Below are 6005 nucleotides of genomic sequence, written 5' to 3' on the forward strand. Positions count from 1 at the left end.
TTTTGAGTATCAGGGATTGAACCCAGGGTGCTTAACCCCTGAACCACATCCCCAGCCCTTTTTACTTTTTATTTTGAGACAAGGTCTTGCTAAGTTTTTTAGCCCTTGCTACGTTGCTGAGGCTGGCTTTGAACTTGGGATCCTCCTGCCTCAGCCTCCTGAGCTGCTGGGATGACAGGCGTGTGCCACAGGACCTGGCTCAGTCCCAGTTTTTAGCCACACGTCGTCCGTCTGTCCACCTAACCATCCTTCCATCCAACTATCCACTCACACAGATGGCCACCCTTCCGTCCTCCCATCGAGTGGTCTATGGAGCCCCGGGAACGGTTTCAATCCTGGGCATAAAGCAAAGGCCAAGACACCAAGAGACCTGCCTCCCACAGCATGACGTGTCACGTGTCACGGGGTGGGAAAGAGCCCTGAGGAATGCTAGGTGGGGGACAGAGTGCTGGAGGAGGAGGCAGGCGCAATGGCTCTGAGGCCCTATAGGAGGGACGGCGAGGCTATGTGGCTAGGGTGGAGCAGGTGATCGGGAGGATGGAGGAGAGGAGGGCAGGGAGGTGACAGTCCTGCAGAGCCTAAGCCATCACGAGATGGGTCAGGAAGAGGATGCACAGGAGGTGATTCTCGACTTCACGGGGGGGGGGGGAGACAGACTGGGGAGACAGGAGCAGGGAGACCAGTGTTAGCTGCGCTGGTCCTGGTGGGTGACACTGGGGGCAGCCTGGGGAGGAGGAGAAGAGGTGGGACCCCGGAGCTGCCCTGAGGTTTTCCCTTGCAGGATCCGAGTGCGGCTAGACCTCTGCTCCTTATGCTGCTCCATTCATTGGTGGGTCCCTTCTTTTGTAATGGGAGTTGAACCCAGGGCTGCTTGACCACCAAGTTTCATCCCCAGCCCTCTTTACTTTTACTTAAGTTTCCCAGGTTGGCCTTGAACTCGCAGTACTCGTGCCCGAGCCTCCCACGTTGCTGGCATGTGACAGGCATGTGCTCTCAAGGCTGTCCCAAGCCTTCCAATTTCGGGGAGTTTCTTGTGCATGAAGGAGATAAATCCACTGGGTGCGGGGAGGGTCAGGGCCATTATGCCAGGGGCAGTCGGGAGGAGCCCTCCCCGGAAAACTCCCTGAGCTGAGATGTGTGAACATGAGCAGGAAATGGCTGAGGGAAGAGAGGAGGAAGGACAGGTAGAGGGCGCGGCCAGTGTGAGGTTGGAAGACACCATTCCTTGGCTCCCAAGGAAAACATGTCAACATCAAGTTGTCTTTCTCCGCGTTTTAAGAGCCAATCGTATTTCACGTATTTCTCACTTGAAAGGAAAAAAAAAATTGCATTTTACGTGGCTTAACGTTAAAGCACCAGAGAATTTGCTCCTAAATTCTGCTTGGGTGGCCAGCCTTGCTGTGCTGCTAGCTGTCACAAAGGGAAGAAGAGATCAAATGAGCCACCCAGGGTCCTAAAAGCAAATCAGACCCCAGAACAGGATCCAACCCCCATTTGTCAGGCTTTCTGGCCCCTGAAATCCCTTGGGTCTCCCCAACTCCAGGAGGGAGGCTCCCCAGCCAGCTCCCAAGTTCCTCGGGCAGCTGAGGAAAGTGCGTTGCAGAGTCAGGGGTCACACAGCAGGTTCAAGGTGATGCGGGGACCAGGCCTCTGAGTCCCAAGCCAAGTTCATTCTCCTGCCCCACCAAGGCATGCCCACCGCCCCTGCTTCCTGCCGCTAAGCCTTTGCCTGAGCAGTTCTTGGTCCAGAATGCTCTCCCCCAGCCCTTCCTCTGCCCCACACCTCCAGGTGCCCTGCACTGGCGCCCCCTCCTGGCCTGACGGTTGATCTGTGGGCTATGCCTACCGCCCTGGCCAATGCCCAGCTGCAGCTTCCAAGGCCACCTCTGCCCCAGCTGTACCCCACAGGACTTGGTCCTCAGGGCTGCATCTGCTGGGCTTAACTCCGCCCCCTTGGGACAGGCAAGCAGCCATGAGAAGCTATTTGGGACTGACCTGATCCCTGAGGGAGCTGCCCACCTACCCTATTTAATTAATTACTCCAAATTCACTGAGGGCCTACTCTGTTCAGGCAGAGTATGGGGTGCTGAGCAGTGAACAAAACTAACAAAATCCTCCCGCGTGGAGGCTCTGTTTCAGTAGAGGAGACAGGTAATAAACAATAATTATTACAAATGACTCAGGATTCTCAAGTGATGGGTATCTGTGTGCTATTATAGGACATTATAGCAGAGAAGGGGCAGGGATTTGGGGGAGGGGGAGCGCCATTGTAAAGAGAGTGTACAGGGGAAGTTTTTCTTGTGCAAGGACTAGAAGGAATGAGGGGAGATCTAGAGTATGAACAGGTTGGGTAGTGAGGACAGCGTGTGCAAAGGTCCTGGGGTAGGATATTCGAGGAACGGCAAGGAGGCCAGAGTGGCTGAACCTGAATGAAGCAGGGACAAATCTATACCACCCACCTCCTTCCTAGGAGGACTGAGAATCAGATCCAGATCATGAATCGTAGCTGGTTCCCAAAAGTTAAAGGTCAGGGCTTGGGCATGGCTCAGAGGTAGAGTGCTGGCCGGGCCTGTGGGAGCTACCAACTGACTAACCAGCCAAATAAAGGAAGTAAAAGCCCCCATGCCAATGGGGACCTTCCTGTGGCTCTTTACCCCAGTGCCCTGTGCAGCATCAAAGGGCCCAGCAAGTCGTCAGGGAAGGTAGTCACAGGGAGACACAAAGGCCACAGTGGACCAGGGGTGCTGGGGGGAGGGGGTCTTGGTGATTGGGGCGGGAAACGGTCCCCCATGGGGCCAGGCACTGTATTCTCAACCTTGCAGGGTGCTGGGGGAGGCCAGAGGCCTCAGAGCCTCTTGGGGGGCCTCAGGCTTCCTATCTGCAAATGGGCGGTGGGGAGAATGTGGAAAAATTCCAGGATTCTGGGATCCTGGGTGATCCTGCTCCCTGCAGAAAGATGGACACTCAGCCCTGGCGGAGGGAGGGAGAGGGAAAGGTGGACACTCACGGGGCCCCTAGAGTATCCACCTGCCTCAGAGTCAAAGCCAAATTCATACAAATTCACACTCCCGAGGCCCTGCGCCGTCTGCTCACCATGATCTCAGCCCCTCTTCCTACCTACCGGCCCCTCCACTCTGCCCTGCTGCTCTGAACGCGCACCGGGCAGCACAGGGCCTTTGGACGCTATGTTCCCTTGCCTTGGAACATTCTTTGCTGGGGCCGCTCAGTTTCTTGCTAGTTTCTTTCTCCGTTTCTTGGGAGGAGACCTTCCTGGACACCTGATTTTGAAACAGCAGCCTCACTCCTACACACCCGCCAATCTTTCCTGCGCCCCTTCTCCCCAGAGTCTTACTTGTCTAGGAGACTTCACAATTTATCTATCAGCCACGTTCCCCCTCGATGCTATCAGCTCCATGAGTCCCTAGCACCTTGAAGAGTGCTGGCACACAATAGGTGCTCAATAAAGAGTTGGGGAACAAATACCAGCTCCTCCACACCTTGGATGCAAGACTTTGGCCAGCCATTGCACTGCCTGGGCCTCAGTATCATCTGTAAATGATACTCAGAACCAGAGCTCACAGGAAGATAAACAGCCCAGCTCTGCCACAGGGAGACCCTGAGGAATAAGCCTTCTCTAGAGGCCAGGGAAATGACAGTCTCAACATGGTCCTGCACTGCCAGCCCCCGACCGCTTGACAGCTCAGACTCAGTGCCCACATCTGTTAATGGGCACAGGGGCACCAGCCTCAGGCTTCCGTACAGGCACTAGGAGACCCTCTGAGTCTGTGCCCCTCCAGCTCAGGCAGGCCAAGCTGGACACACATCAGCCCTCAAATATACCCAGCTCCAGGCCACCTGGACACCCTGAGGCCAGCCCTGGGCTGTGCTTTGCCTATATTGGGGACTTAAAAGGAGCTGCCATCGGGCTGGGGATGTGGCTCAAGTGGTAGCGCGCTCGTCTGGCGTGCGTGCAGCCCGGGTTCGATCCTCAGCACCACATGCAATCAAAGATGTTGTGTCCGCCAAAAAACTAAAAAATAAATATTAAAATTTAAAAAAAAAAAAAAAAAAAAAAGGAGCTGCCAGCTTCCCTCTGCCTCTGAATTGGACTGGGAGGATCCCTAGCCACACCTATAGTTAGCCACAGAGCAGTAAGTTCCAGAAGGGGAAAAGTGTAAGAATATGGTTGGATGACAGCCAGCCCCCAGTAGGGTTGTCCTTTGCCATTTGGGGGAAAAAAAACAAAAACAAAAACTCAAACATTCCTTTTTCTTTCTCTCTGCAAGTCTCCTGGGCCTCCTGAGCCAACCAGGGGAACCACAACCCCCCTGGAAGTCAGGAAAACCTCAAAAGAGAGGATCTGAAAAGCCACAAGGCTCTCCCCACAAAAGTGGCCGGAACACTGAATGTCACTGCCAATTGGGCCGCAGCCAGAACCACAGCAGAAAGACTTGCTCCTATGAGGGAAGACTGTGTGACAGGGTCAGCAGGGTCCGGATTTGAGCTTTCGCCTCTGGCCTCAGGTGACGCTGAGCAAGACACTTCCTGCAGCTCTGAACTCAATTTACTTATCTGTAATGTGGGGTGGTGTGTCATCACACATCTTAAGAGACATTGGGACAGTTGCATCAGAAGGCCATGGAAGTGGCAGGGCCTAGCTCCATGCTCAGGATGCCCAAACAGAAGTCCCAGTTCCTGCGACGGCCATGAGTGCCCAGTGGCCGGAGCCAAGCAGAATGCTGTTCCGCTGCTACCTCAACTCAGAGGCTGACCACCTCTGGGCCTCCATCTTTCCCTCTTGGAAATGGGCACAGTGGCCTCTAAGAGGCTTGGACAGTATCCAGGGAGGGCTGAGCTGGGGATGGAATGTGGAGAGTTCAGGGGGATAGGATGTTCACGGTCCTCAACTTCATAACCTCTATTTCCACCTTCTAGGGGGGAAGGGGATGTGGGCTGGTAAAAATCTCTCTCTACAGGAACTAAGGACTTGACCTTGTTTTCTGATTAAAAATAATAATAATAATGCTCAGGGGGCTGGGATTGTGGCTCAAGCGGTAGGGGGTTCGCCCTGGCACAGGCGGGGACCCAGGTTGGATCCTCAGCACCACATTAAAAAATAAATAAATAAATAAATAAATAAAGGCATTGTGTTGTGCCCATCTACACCTAAAAAATAAATATTAAAAAATAATAAAGGGGCTAGGGATGTGGCTCAAGCGGTAGCGCGCTAGCTTGGCATGCGTGGGGCCCGGGTTCGATCCTCAGCACCACATACAAACAAAGATGTTGTGTCCACCGAAAAACTAAAAATAAATAAACAAATATTTAAAAAATTCTCTTAAAAAAAAAAAAAAATAATAATAATAATAAAATAGGGGGCTGGGGATGTGGCTCAAGCGGTAGCTCGCTCGCCTGGCATGCGTGGGGCCCGGGTTCGACCCTCAGCACCACATACAAACAAAGATGTTGTGTCCGCCGAAAAACTGAAAAATAAATATTAAAATAATGATAACAACAATAATAATAAATAAATAAAAATATTGTGTCCACCTAAAACTAAAAAAATAAATATTTTTTAAAAATTAATGCTCCATCCACATTTTTAGGAGCCCAATGCGCGGCTCTGTCCTTCACGTCCAGTGAAGTGTGCGCTACTCCCCGAAGCACTCAGAAGAGACAGGCCGAGTGGCCACTGTCCCAGAGTCACCTCATTGTCACCCTCCCCATACAAACCCATATCACACTCCCTTCGAGGGCAGAGAGAGAGAGAGCCCTTCCCCGTCAGCCCCAGGTGGCAGGAGGACTCTCCAGGGGGCAGATTCTAGTGTAGGGAAAAAAAGCTCCAGTTCCCGGGGCAGCGACCAGCCCCTGAGCCGCCCGGGGAAGGGGGCAGGTCCCCGACGACCGCGGCCCTCGCGGGTCCCCGACACCGGAAGGCAGGCAGCCGGGCGGCGCAGGTGGAGTCCCCTGGTGGCTCGGACGACGCGCTCCCGCGGGCTCCGCAC

General features: G+C 53.7%; 1 protein-coding gene across 1 annotated transcript in view; it reads right to left on the reverse strand.

Annotated features, from left to right (window-relative positions):
• The window catches only part of Natd1 (N-acetyltransferase domain containing 1), a 33683-nt gene that overhangs the window by 5452 nt on the left and 22226 nt on the right, over positions 1 to 6005 (reverse strand). The gene's annotated exons all lie outside the window — the stretch shown is intronic.

Source organism: Marmota marmota, unplaced genomic scaffold, assembly GCF_001458135.2.
Source record: "Marmota marmota marmota unplaced genomic scaffold, marMar, whole genome shotgun sequence".
In the NCBI taxonomy this organism is placed as follows: domain Eukaryota; kingdom Metazoa; phylum Chordata; class Mammalia; order Rodentia; family Sciuridae; genus Marmota; species Marmota marmota.